The following is a 12918-nucleotide window of genomic DNA, read 5'->3' on the forward strand; positions in this document are numbered from 1 at the left end:
GTAAAGTATCGTCATCCTATCCCTAGGTTAGATGATATGTTGGATGAATTAAATGGGGCTGTTATTTTCACTAAAATAGATCTTAAGAGTGGGTACCATCAGATTCGCATGTCATTAGGAGATGAATGGAAAACGGCTTTTAAGACTAAGCATGGTTTATATGAGTGGTTAGTTATGCCTTTCGGTTTAACAAATGCACCTAGTACTTTCATGAGATTAATGAATCATGTTTTGAGAGAGTTTATAGGTAAATTTGTTGTTGTTTATTTTGATGACATTCTTATCTATTCTAAATCTGAGGCAGAACACATAGAACATGTTAAGGTTGTATTAGATGTTTTGAGAGAACAGAAATTATACGCTAACCTTTCTAAGTGCTCATTTTGCATGGAGAAAGTTGTGTTTTTGGGTTTTATTGTTTCAGCACAAGGAGTTTCTGTTGATATTGAAAAGGTGAAAGCCATTCAAGAGTGGCCAACGCCAAATTCAGTTACCGAGGTGAGGAGCTTTCATGGCTTGGCGAGTTTCTATAGGAGGTTTGTGAAGAACTTCAGTACCATTGCCGCACCACTAACCGAGGTAATAAAAAAGAATGTTGGCTTTAAGTGGGGCAAAGCACAAGAGGATGCTTTTGAGATGCTTAAGGCAAGACTAACTTCTGCCCCCGTTTTAGCACTTCCAAACTTTGATAAATCGTTTGAAATTGAGTGTGATGCGTCGGGAGTAGGGATTGGTGCTGTTTTAATGCAAGAGGGTCGACCTATAGCCTTCTTTAGTGAAAAACTTAGTGGTGCAACCTTAAACTATCCCACTTATGATAAAGAACTCTATGCATTAGTTAGGGCTTTGCAAATGTGGCAACATTATTTATGGCCTAAAGAGTTTGTGATCCACACCGATCATGAATCCTTGAAACATCTTAAGGGTCAACAAAAATTGAACCGAAGACATGCCAAGTGGGTGGAATTTATAGAGACGTTTCCTTATGTGATTAAGTATAAGCAAGGGAAGGAAAACGTAGTTGCTGATGCATTAAGTAGGAGAGTTAGCTTATTGAATGTGATGCATGCTAAGTGTTTAGGATTTGAGTATATCAAAGAATTATATGTTGATGATCTAGACTTTGCATCTATTTATAAAGCTTGTGAACTTACTGCTTTTGGAAAATTTTATAGACATGAGGGCTACTTATTTAGAGATAATCGATTATGCATGCCTAAATGTTCACATAGAGAATTTCTTGTGAGGGAAGCCCACGGTGGAGGCTTGATGGGGCATTTTGGGGTTGCTAAGACTTTGGACATGATTTCTGAACATTTCTTTTGGCCTCATATGAAACCTGATGTGGAAAGAATATGTGCTAGTTGTATTAATTGTAAGAAAGCTAAGTCTAGAGTTATGCCTCATGGTTTATACACTCCATTACCTGTGCCGAATGAACCTTGGACTGCTATATCCATGGATTTTGTGATGGCTTTACCTAGGTCTAAGAGAGGTAATGATTCCATATTTGTGGTTGTAGATCGCTTTTCTAAGATGGCACATTTCATACCATGCCATAAAACTGATGATGCTATTAATATTGCTAACTTGTTCTTTAGAGAGGTTGTTCGTCTGCATGGGATGCCAAAGAGTATAGTTAGTGATAGAGATCCTAAGTTTTTAAGCTATTTTTGGAAGACTTTGTGGAATAAATTGGGGACTAAACTGTTGTTTTCTACTTCTTGTCACCCTCAAACTGATGGTCAAACCGAAGTAGTAAATAGAACTTTAGGACAACTTCTTAGGGCAGTTATTCAAAAGAATCTTAAGTCATGGGAAGAATGCCTACCATTTATTGAGTTCGCTTATAATAGGGCTATACATTCATCTACTAACTTCTCACCATTTGAAATTGTTTATGGTTTTAATCCTTTGACACCATTAGACTTGATCCCTTTGCCTGTTGATGAAAGGAAAAGTTTAGATGGAAAGAAAAAGGCAGAAATGGTGCTTAAGTTACATGAACAAGTGAAACAACAACTGGAGAAGAAGAATGAGCATTATGCAAAGCAAGCTAACAAGGGTCGACAATGTGTTCTATTTGAACCCGGTGATTGGGTGTGGTTGCATATGCGCAAGGAAAGGTTCCCCGCTCAGAGAAAATCAAAGCTACATCCTAGAGGCGATGGTCCATTTCAAGTAGTCGCACGAATTGGGGATAATGCCTACAAGCTCGACTTGCCAGGTGAGTATAGTGTGCATGCAACTTTTAATGTGGCTGATTTATCTTTGTTTGATGTAGGAGATGAAGATTTGAGGACAAATCCTTTTCAAGAGAGAGGGAATGATGTGATATCAAAAGCACAAGAGCATGGAACAAAGGAGCTTGGAGTTAAGGAGCCTAGTAGAAGCATGAGGGATCCATTGGAGCTGTCAATTGGACCTATGACGAAGAATCGTGCAAAGAAAGACCAACAAATGCTTAATGGACTCATCTTGAGCTTCTTTAAACAAGGAATGAATTCTAGCGAAGTCATTAAAGATGGTGTGTTTTTGTGTTGTATCCAAGCCCAAGCCCATAATAGTGATATGTAAAAAGGTTGATCATATTTTAAGAGAAGCTTTGGACTTGCATGTGTTTGGCATGTGCAAAACCCATTGGGACTCATTAAAATTAATGCTATAACCTTATAGGTTTGATTGGGCTTATTTCTAGCTAATTAAAAGGCCCAAATAATGTTAATTAATGGGCTGAAATTGGGCTCTAAAGGACAAAAACGAATTTAATGTTTTTCCTTGTCTAATTAGGATTTCTTTTACCTTGATGCACTAGGATTCAACTTTCTTTTTAGTTTAGGTTTAGGTTTATTTTGTAGCCTATATAAAGGCTTGTATTCTTCATTATTTTCATCAATCAGAAATCAATATTTTTATGAACAAAAGTTTTTCTTTTCCTTTGGGAATTATTTTCAATCCGGGATTGAATTCTTTATTGTGAGCTTGAGAGACCGGGTCATCATTCTTGCAATATTATCTTGATCGTGAACAAGTATTTTGGTAAGGTACTTGTGAATCGCCAAACACTCAGGTTCCAATTTAATTATTCGAAGGTGTAAGGTCAGATCTCCTTTCATTGTCTTTAATTCTTTGGGATTGGTTTGTTATCACCAATTTATGTTTGTTATTTGATTCTATTAATTCCTTAAGATAGATCGGGAAAACTTGTTGATTTGGTTATTATCTCTTTTTCATAACCAATATCACATCATTAACGCCCTTGGGAGGCCAGTCAGTGCAGATGCTGATCTTAATAACACCGTCGAGGACTTCTTAGATGGAAATACTTAGCGGAACCTCCCTGTTTTACCGGATTATGTTCTGCAGCGAATTCCTAGGATTGATAGGGGTAGGGATCTCCATGATCAATGTGTTTGGAAACCAGCAGTTAGTGGAGCTTTTACTATTAAGCAGTTCTGTAATTGGCTATTGCCGCCTCCTATAATGCCTATTTGGTGTAATTTTGTTTGGAGCGTCACGGTGCTACCTTCGCACTCATTTGTTTGCTGGCGAGCTATCTTAGGCTATCTCCCTATGCATGATAACTTACAGAAGCGCGGCTTTCACATTACTTCACAGTGCTATTTATGTTCTGCTGCAGTAGAGACGACAACACATCTATTCATGCACTGCCCTTTCACTAAAATCGTTTGGAGAGCGGTGAGTCTTTTCTTTGGTCGATCCATCAAACTAGACTCTACTTTACGCGAGCTTATTACTGTAGCAGAGGAGCAAAGATTCAGTTCAGAAATTAGACCTTTGTGGGCGGCGGCAATTATAAACATGTTCTGGCTTGTATGGAAATCCAGGAATGATGCAATCTTCAACGGGATATAACCGTGCAGCTTTGCTTTTCTATTATTGAATGTTGTTTGCTTGCTGATCTGGGCATTGAAAGACTGTTGTCCCGTGCGCCTCGAATTATCCCGGTCTGCTGGAAGCCGCTGCCCCCCGACTGGTGGAAAGTTAATAAGGATGCTTCCTTTATCGGATGTCCTGGCAATGCTGGCTGCGGGGGTGTCTACAGGGACTCCTCAGGTATGTTTCTCGGCGCCCTTACTTTTCCGGTTCCCTTGAGTTTTCCCTACATGGCTGAGCTGAAGGCAGCCATCTTTGCTGTTATTACTGCATTTAATAAGGGCTGGACGAAGCTATGCCTTGAAAGTGATTCGTCGTATGTAGTTCAGCTGTTCCGCCAACGATCTCTTACAGTGCCGTGGCAGGTTCGGCAAGATTGGCTTCACTGTTTGGAGTGTTTACAATCAATGACATTCACTACAATCAATGACATTCACTGATTTGCTGATATTCTTGCTAGCTACGGTAGAACAACCTCTCACTGCAAATGGTGGACCTCTGTGCCAGATTTCTCTTACTCAGCTCTTTTGTGTAATTATAGGGGTCGTGTAGTTTACCGATTCACTTGAACACCACTCTTCATTTTTATTCTCTCTTACTTGTAATTCTTTATTCTTTTTAATAATATAGGCACTGGGTTAGTTTTTTGTCCGGGGGTGCCGACCAAGTTAGGATGTTCGGCTTCTCACTGCCCTGATGTCAATTTTACTAAAAAAAAAATTAATATTTAAAATGTACAATCTAATTTTTTCATGGGAATTTTTTTTTTTTGAAAAAGTTACAATCTAATAATTAAATAATTGTAAATCAAAGGTTTTTCTTATGGTGAGGTTTTTCATTATATAAGAATAAAATAGATTTGGATTTACACCCTTACCAAGTAAATTTCTATTAATATTTTATTTTGGAGGGAAAGTTTCAATCTTATATAAAAAAAATTAAGTTTGATTGTCCTTTTTTTATTCCATGTATATCTGAGGAAAGTGGTATCTGTTAAGGGTATCTTTGTCTTTTGCTCACCTAAAGCTGATGGTCAGTTGTGCCGGTGTATCAGAATGAGGGATGCCAACACTTAACTATCCATAGGTAGCGTCGATCTCAAACTCTTACCTGTTTATTTTTTAATTATCCGTACTCGTCACATTTTTCTAATGGGTAACATTTTTGCATCTCATACCCGTCACATTTAATTCGGGATACCCTTACAAATTAACCAAAGTGTAACTTTAATAATCATCCATCTAAAAGTTGAACAAATTGAACCTTAATCAATAACAATAAAGTATGTTTAATGATACCATTCAATTGTTAAAAATCAAAAAGTTGGGGTTTGAATCTCACATCTTACATCTAAAAGTAATAATATTTTTTAATATATAAAAGATTTATAACAGATACTCTGTGGGTATTCTCATATCTATCTCATACTCGTTTCATACAATTTTATATAGTGTACCAATAGTCCCATTATAATCGTGTAGTTTCGGGTACCCACATATACAGTACCAGTTGTCATCACTAATCTACAAACCCTATTAATATAACTACGCATGAAGTACACCGCCCAATCAGATACTATTATATGATGGTAACTTTCCATTTCACGGCTTGATTCATACTAGGGATGGTAACGGGTAGAGTACTTGCGAATAGTGTAAATCTCAAACCCTTATCCGTTTATTTTTTAATTACATGTACCCGTCCTTTTACATAGGGTATCCTTATCTGTTAAAAATTAATAAATAAAACAAAAAATGTTACAAATTTAATAAAGTATAAATTAAATAAGGCTTAATAGGCACACAACCCCCTCATTTTTTTTTAAATTTTTCCACCATTTGTGCTCGGCGAGCAACTGCCAGAGATGAATTTCGATCAGAATTCTTATGCCAGAATGGAAAATTTTAATAAAAAAATAACACATGACATTAGTGTGGTCAACAGTCAAACGCGTTTTCTACACGGGTCAATATTTTGACCGAACATAGGGGTGTAATGGGGTGTATGTGATGTTTTTGGAGAGTTGAGGGGTTGAGAGGTTGTCCCCTAAGTTGAGGGGGCCAGGTGAAAAAAAGTTACAAGTTTAGGGGGCTGGGTGCCTATTAAGCCATTAAATAAATCATCCATCTAAAAATTGAAAATATTGAACCCTAATCAATAAAAATAAAGTAATTTAGTGGTATGTTAAAGAACAAAAGGGCGATGTTGAAATATAACGTCATAACCCGTATGATTCTTCTCACCTGGCCCTAAAAAAAATAAAAACATTTATCTTGAAATTGAAAATGAAAGATTCTCTGTTGTATTTCATATTTCTACCTTATAAAAGACCGTCTCAGCCTCCGTCTTTCTCCATCAACTCATCCAAAAAACGTTTCAAGCTCTCAAACTCAGCCCTGTGCTTCTTCTTCTTCATCAATGGCGCTTCTTAAATTGTTCACGAAGCGTCTCTCAGGAAGTTACACTGCAGTGTCTCTTCAACATTCTCCAATCTCTTCCCCTACCTCATTACAACCCACAGTACCCCCAAATGCAGCCAAATCAAACATCCACAAAGAGTATCTCAACCCGCAGGAATCCTCAGAGAGAGGATTTTTCCGTGGTTTCCTTCACAGGAGATCAATTAACCAGCTGCCTAAGTTCCTTTCCATGCCTATCAGGGAGAAGCTGAAGGAGAAGGAGAGACTCAAAAGCATCACTGGAGATGGAATCTGCTTCGATGGACTAGCTCTTCCGCCTCCAGCAAAGGAATCAGAGGCTACAGATCTAAATTGTTTCAGAATATCAGTTGAAGAAGCCAGGAAAATCTTGAGGCTGTCTCAGACTGAGAAGCTGAAAGTGAAGCTTAGGCAGATTCGGGAAACCTCAATTCAATATCATGAGTTCGTTCAGATCTGTGTTGAGGAGTGTGGAAACAAAATTGAAGGTGTTGAGTTTGCTAAGACGTTGGATCCGTGTGGAAATGTGATGTTCTTGGGAGTATTGTGTTCCTCCGCCCGGAGCAGGTATAACTAGTTATTGTTTTGTTTCGATTTTTAATTTAGATGTTCTTAATTTTAACGGTGATATCAATTGGATTTTGTGATTCAATTAAGCATATGAGTGCTGGTTCGGCCGGAGAAAGGCAGAAGAAGAAAATAAGTAGGCATGCATAATAGGTTCCACTTAGACATTAAATATTGGGCAAGGAGAGCACGGTAGTTGGGATTCTACACAGATGTCTGTTTTAAAACCACAAACATAATGACATGTTTTTGGGAACTGACACATGCACAAGTGGATTTTTTTAGATAAAGATAAAATTTATTTTTTAAAACTAGATCAAAATAATATGTACTAATATTAGGAACTAGGCTTAATTATTTCTTCACCTTTAGGGATAAGATATCAAAATAGCCTTAAGGTTTTTAGGAAAGTATAAATTTAGGTTTCATGTACAAAACAACACCAATATATGCTCAACGTTTAAAAAATTGTACCAATTTAGATCTTGATAGAAAAACGTGACCAGTTATTCATATTATTCTGTTAAGATCTTTCAATTTATATCGAGTGAGAAGCCATAACTTCACGGAATAATATGAATGACGTATCACATTTTGTTGTCGAGCCTAAATTGGTACTCTCTTTTAAACATTAAACCTGTATTACTGTTATTTTGTACGTCAAGCCTAAATTGATACTTCTACAAAAAACTTTAAGTCTAGTTTAATACATTTTCCCTGAACTAATAGATTACTTAAAATAAGTTGACAATCAATTTTTATGAGACTTAAAATATATTAAACTTAGAAACTAACAGGTTTCAACAGAAAAGAGCCATTAATTATTAGAAACCATGTTAATTTGACCATAAAATGACAACATAAAAAACTAAATTATGCTTGAAATATTTCACTCCAAATGAAATGTCTCTCTTTAAATTTTGGAATGACATGTTGTAGTTAGTCCTTATCTCATGTCTAATAAAAGGCTGCAAATGGCTTTCATGCAATCCTCTTAGGTGCACTTGATTCCCTAAAATTGTGTTATTCCGATTAACCCCATCAAAACATTTTAGTTTCTATGTTTGACAGGTGGCTAAATCAATTCAGAACATAATTACCCAGTCAATAGTATATCCTGATGACTCAAACAGAGAGCAATTGAAAGAAATGGAGCTACAAAAGGTCATGATAGACAAAAAGGCTCGAGCCCAAGTTCGAGTAGAGCTATATTGTGGACTTGGGTTCTTAATGGTTCAAACACTTGGGTTCATGAGGCTAACATTTTGGGAACTCAACTGGGATGTTATGGAACCCATTTGTTATTTTGTAACCTCTATTCACTTTGGCCTTGCATATATGTTCTTCCTGAGAACCTCCATTGAGCCTTCATTTGAGGGCTATTTTCAGCGCAGATTCAAGACAAAGCAGGAGAAACTTATGGAAATTCATAATTTTGATCTTCGTAAATATAATGAACTCCGAAAAGCTTTTTATCCCGACCAGGACTACAACTATGCTTACTCCCATTTTTATAAGCCCGGAAACGGAGTTTGAGCCCATTGATGGACATAATAATGATATATCCAGTAATGAAAATATTAGAAAGACAAAAAAAGTTTTGGTTATAGTTTACAAGTACAGACACCTCTGGACGACAAGTTTTTCCATTTTAGTCAAAGGTTTTAGTCCACTTGGTGTGGTAGCAAGATGTAAAAGTAAAGAATAATAAATGAATACATGTATTGTACATGTAATTATTAGGATGCGTTTATGAGTTCCTTTTTTAATAGCATTCTGTTACCATTAACAGGTTCATTTAGTTTACCTTCTCTGTGATGTTGTTGTTGGTAAATCAAACAGGAGGTATGTAACCAAATCTGAAACTCTCATTTTTAATCTAAAAAGGTAAACATGAGGAGAAAAGATGATAACCAAGACTCTGAGATATACAATCAGATAGAAATTGAGGAATTTTTAACATGAGAACAAGTCAATTAAACTTTAAACTCTTGCTACTAACAAAAATATGTAACACCATTTCCTAAACTACCTACATACTGAACAGAAATAGAAATATTTGTAAACCAAGGTAAAAAAGAAAATAGCATGACTGATAACCAAATACAGACTTCAAAATACTATAAGAATTCAGGCGAAAAACTAAAATTAGAGAAAAAACTAAAATTAGAGAATCTCTTGTATAAGCTCTACAAGCTAAGATAGATGGAAAAAATGATGTAGAATCTTATTAAATTAATTGGAAATCGATACATATTGTTTCTACTCTAAACAAAAAAATAACTTAGAGAACATCAGAGGAACTTCAAAGAAAATGGATAGGGTCAGCACACAATACCATGATTGGGATAAAACATTTAATGTATCAGAAATAGATTGGGGTAAAACATTTAATGTATCAGAAAAATTAACAGAAGGCAGAGCAAATAAAGTATGAAAATAAATACGAACATGATTACTCAGCTCGCCTAGGTCCTCAATCACCATCTTTTCGTCATCCGTAAGAGCCGTAATAAGGTTCTATTTCCGTGGTGCTTTAATGCAAGAGTGATAAAATTTTGTAATGAGGTCACCACCGGTAAGCCAAAACACCTTCGTCCACTGCCGCCAAAAAGTTTCCTCCTGTTCAAGAAGGAGATTCAACTGTTGTTTTGCTGCTAGAACCTGTGACACTGACTCTACATCCTCCTCGTCACCAAGCTTGTTAATCAGGCCCTTCAATACTCATTCTCTGTTCAAAAACCAACTTTGATGTTCAGAATGAAGAGAGAGATGGGACTCTAAGTATTTTTTATACTAGTTCGTTGCTTCTCTAAACTCTAGGGGTCCTGCTCCTTTAAGGGGGGCAATTCAAGAAGAATGAAGAGAGAGATTAAGTTCATATAGAACCATTCACATGGAATTGGGAAATAGTAGACACATTCTCCAACAATAGGAAAGGTCGAAGATCACTCTTCTTTCTAGATTCGATGAGCAATTTATAAAAAATAAGTACATTTAGAACTTTATTAGACAATGCTCAATGGACATGTGCTAGTAACAACCTATGTTGCACATAAACTTTTCTCATTAACGTTGTTCGGTTTCTTTTCTATTTGCATTAAGTTTCCTAGCGAATTTTTTTATAAAAATAACGTTTCCCAATATTAGTTTTAGATTCCGTGCAATATAGGTAACAAGTAATGTATTTCATTAAGACTACAAATCTCATATATTTCAAATATAAGATAACAACCAGAACATCTCATTCATTGATTAATCCTAGTCATCAAATGAATTTTCTCATAAAAGAAGTTTCTAAACAAATATTTGTAACATCAATATCATATTTTATTTATTCCTTTGCAATTTTGACTTGGAAAGAGATTCTTGCTAAACAAATAATCAGTTAATAAACATTGATCCCTGAAAGAATTGGCACCTGAGAGATTTATTGTAGGTCAGACATCAATACCATGCTTAACTAAGGTGATTCACTTGAGTATTAGTTGCGCCTCATCTTCAAGTACCCGAAATATGGTAACTTTCATGACATCCTTCATATTAACTAGCTCAAAGAAACAAACATCTCCTTCATCAGTTCTAATAAGCCCAAACCTGCATATGCTTAATTCAGACCTCTCTTTTTTTCATCAGTTCCACATTCAAATACATAGTCTGTGGCTTCTGTTGCTTTTGTCCTATTTGCACTACATAATATACCCTCATCTTCTCCAACATCCTCTTCTGCATTTGAGAAAAATATTATTTCCTTCATCTTCAACATTTCCTCCCCTCCTCTCTTATAATACTACAAACAAACATTATAAAAAAAACATCATGCCAAATACAAGTTATTTCAATTTACTATAAGCAATTAGCAACTTCTTATTCCAAAGTTATTAAAATTAATTCAACGACTCTAACTATTTAAATTACAAAGTGAAAATTTAGGATTCTTTTATACTAATATGACGTTGTAAAATGAGATTTATGGAAGTACTACTGTCATTAGATACTATAATTTTGAAACAGTAAAGAGGCAATTTGGAGAACTAACCCAGTAATGACTCAAAGTCCAACTCCAACTCCAACTCCATGTGGGAAATTGAATCTTTGCAGCATTATTTCCCCTGTTATGTTTACAGAATAGCAAATGTAATAAACAATTAATGAAATAAAGAGTAGTTAACATTAAATTAGAAGAGGAAATAAGCCAAGCAGGTCTTTTAAGATCAAGAAGAACACCGTCTTCAACATCATTGTTGTGAAGAAGCTTCAACATGTTGGAGTTTATAAACCGGAGAGTGCCACGAAATTTTGATTTATTCAGGTTTTTGATCTGTTCATATCTACTAAGATTTCTGCAAAGGGTTTTAGGGTACATGGTGGCTGTTGGAGAAGGAAGATTTGTTGAAATAGAGGCTAGTGAGATGAACAGAGTTTATATGTTCCCTTCATCACTTAAGTTTAATTGTAATACTTACACAATATATGTTTTTTTTTTCTTTTATCTATTTCTTGAAAAAATAATTAATTAAATACATAAAATATTAGTAATTTAAACCTCAACTTACCCACCAGACCCAGATGTGATTCGAACCCATGACCGGTTAGCTCTCAACCACTAGGCTAAGAGCTTCACCACACCAGAAATATCTATTGCTGCACTCACATCTTGACATAAATTTTCTTTGTTTTTCTTCACCATTGTTTTCCTGCACAAAATTAACTACTTTAAAAATCATCATTTGTTCTTGTTTATTTTCCATTCTCAACCGTCGTAGTTGTCTAGATCTATTCAGATTTTCCCTATTCATTCTGGATCTCTTTCTATCTACATCGGTTTTGATTTAGAAAAAAAAGGAAAACAAAGTTTACCCCGCTTCCTTGTCTCTATCTCTAAAGGAAAGGGAACGCAAGTCCAACACTGAATTTGATGAAAAAAAAACAATTTTAAACCATAAGCACTGGTTGATGAAGACATGTCCTCTGTCTCTATGTATATAAAGAACATTGAATAGCTTTACCAATTTCATTATGCATTAGCTGTCATAGGCATATCTCTGTCATCTTGTCGCACATAAAATAATCCAAGTTTCTAAGTTTCATTCGAAATTTATCACACACTTTTTTGACGCTATTTAATTCAGTTTTCTAACAATGTTGCATCCTACTTGATTAACGTGGTTTAATAATAAACTTGGATAAGAAATGTTATTAAGAGGATTGCAGTTTTAATATGCAGCAAGCAAAATCTAGACATCAATTGTATTGTTCCATCTGAAGTGTTAGACATAGTGCACATGGAGTTGAGATTAATGAATGAATTAGACAGAGTCCACTGATCTTTCATTGTTTGCTGCATTAAGCCATCGATTTTCATCTAGACACATTGAGCCCTAATCTTTCATTGTTTGGTGCATTAATCTCTCAAAAAAAGAGCTTTTCTTGAAAAGCTAAAATTTTTTATAGTGTCCAGAGAAAATGCTAAATGTTGTAGTTATATAAACCTAACCAAACAGGCCGTTAATACACCTATATATGAATTGATTTAAGGAATGACCTAATACACCCAATATGAAAGATCAACGACTCAATGTGCTTAAATGAAAGATCGAAGGCTTAATGCACCAAACAATGAAAAGTCAGGGGCTGAATGTGTCTAAATATAAGATTAATGCACCAAACAACGAAATATCACGGCCTCGTGATGCTTTTTGCCCATAATGATTAATTAGTTAGTTAATCTAATTTATGATTAGAATTCTGTTTGCCATTACTGAATCAAGATCCACTTATTGTGCAGCAAAATTTGCAATTCCTTATTGGCACTGCTGATTGTGAAACAGCAGAGTGATTAGAGAAAGGCAAAATTGTCTGTGTCGGAATCTACCATTTTATTAGCCTATAATATGTGGGAATCAAAGACGAACGAAAACTTGTCCATTTTATTAATGGCCTTAGTTAATATATGAAAAAGAAAATCACACTTTGAACCATATGCGTGTGAAGTAATATATAATCTGAAGTGAAA

General features: G+C 35.4%; 1 pseudogene; it reads left to right on the plus strand.

The window, feature by feature from the left end:
* The first annotated feature begins 6276 nt into the window (after window positions 1-6276).
* Window positions 6277-8581, plus strand: LOC136224639 (calcium uniporter protein 4, mitochondrial-like; annotated as a pseudogene).
* The last annotated feature ends 4337 nt before the right edge of the window (window positions 8582-12918 follow it).

Source organism: Euphorbia lathyris, chromosome 3 (assembly GCF_963576675.1).
Source record: "Euphorbia lathyris chromosome 3, ddEupLath1.1, whole genome shotgun sequence".
NCBI classification, from domain to species: Eukaryota; Viridiplantae; Streptophyta; class Magnoliopsida; order Malpighiales; family Euphorbiaceae; genus Euphorbia; species Euphorbia lathyris.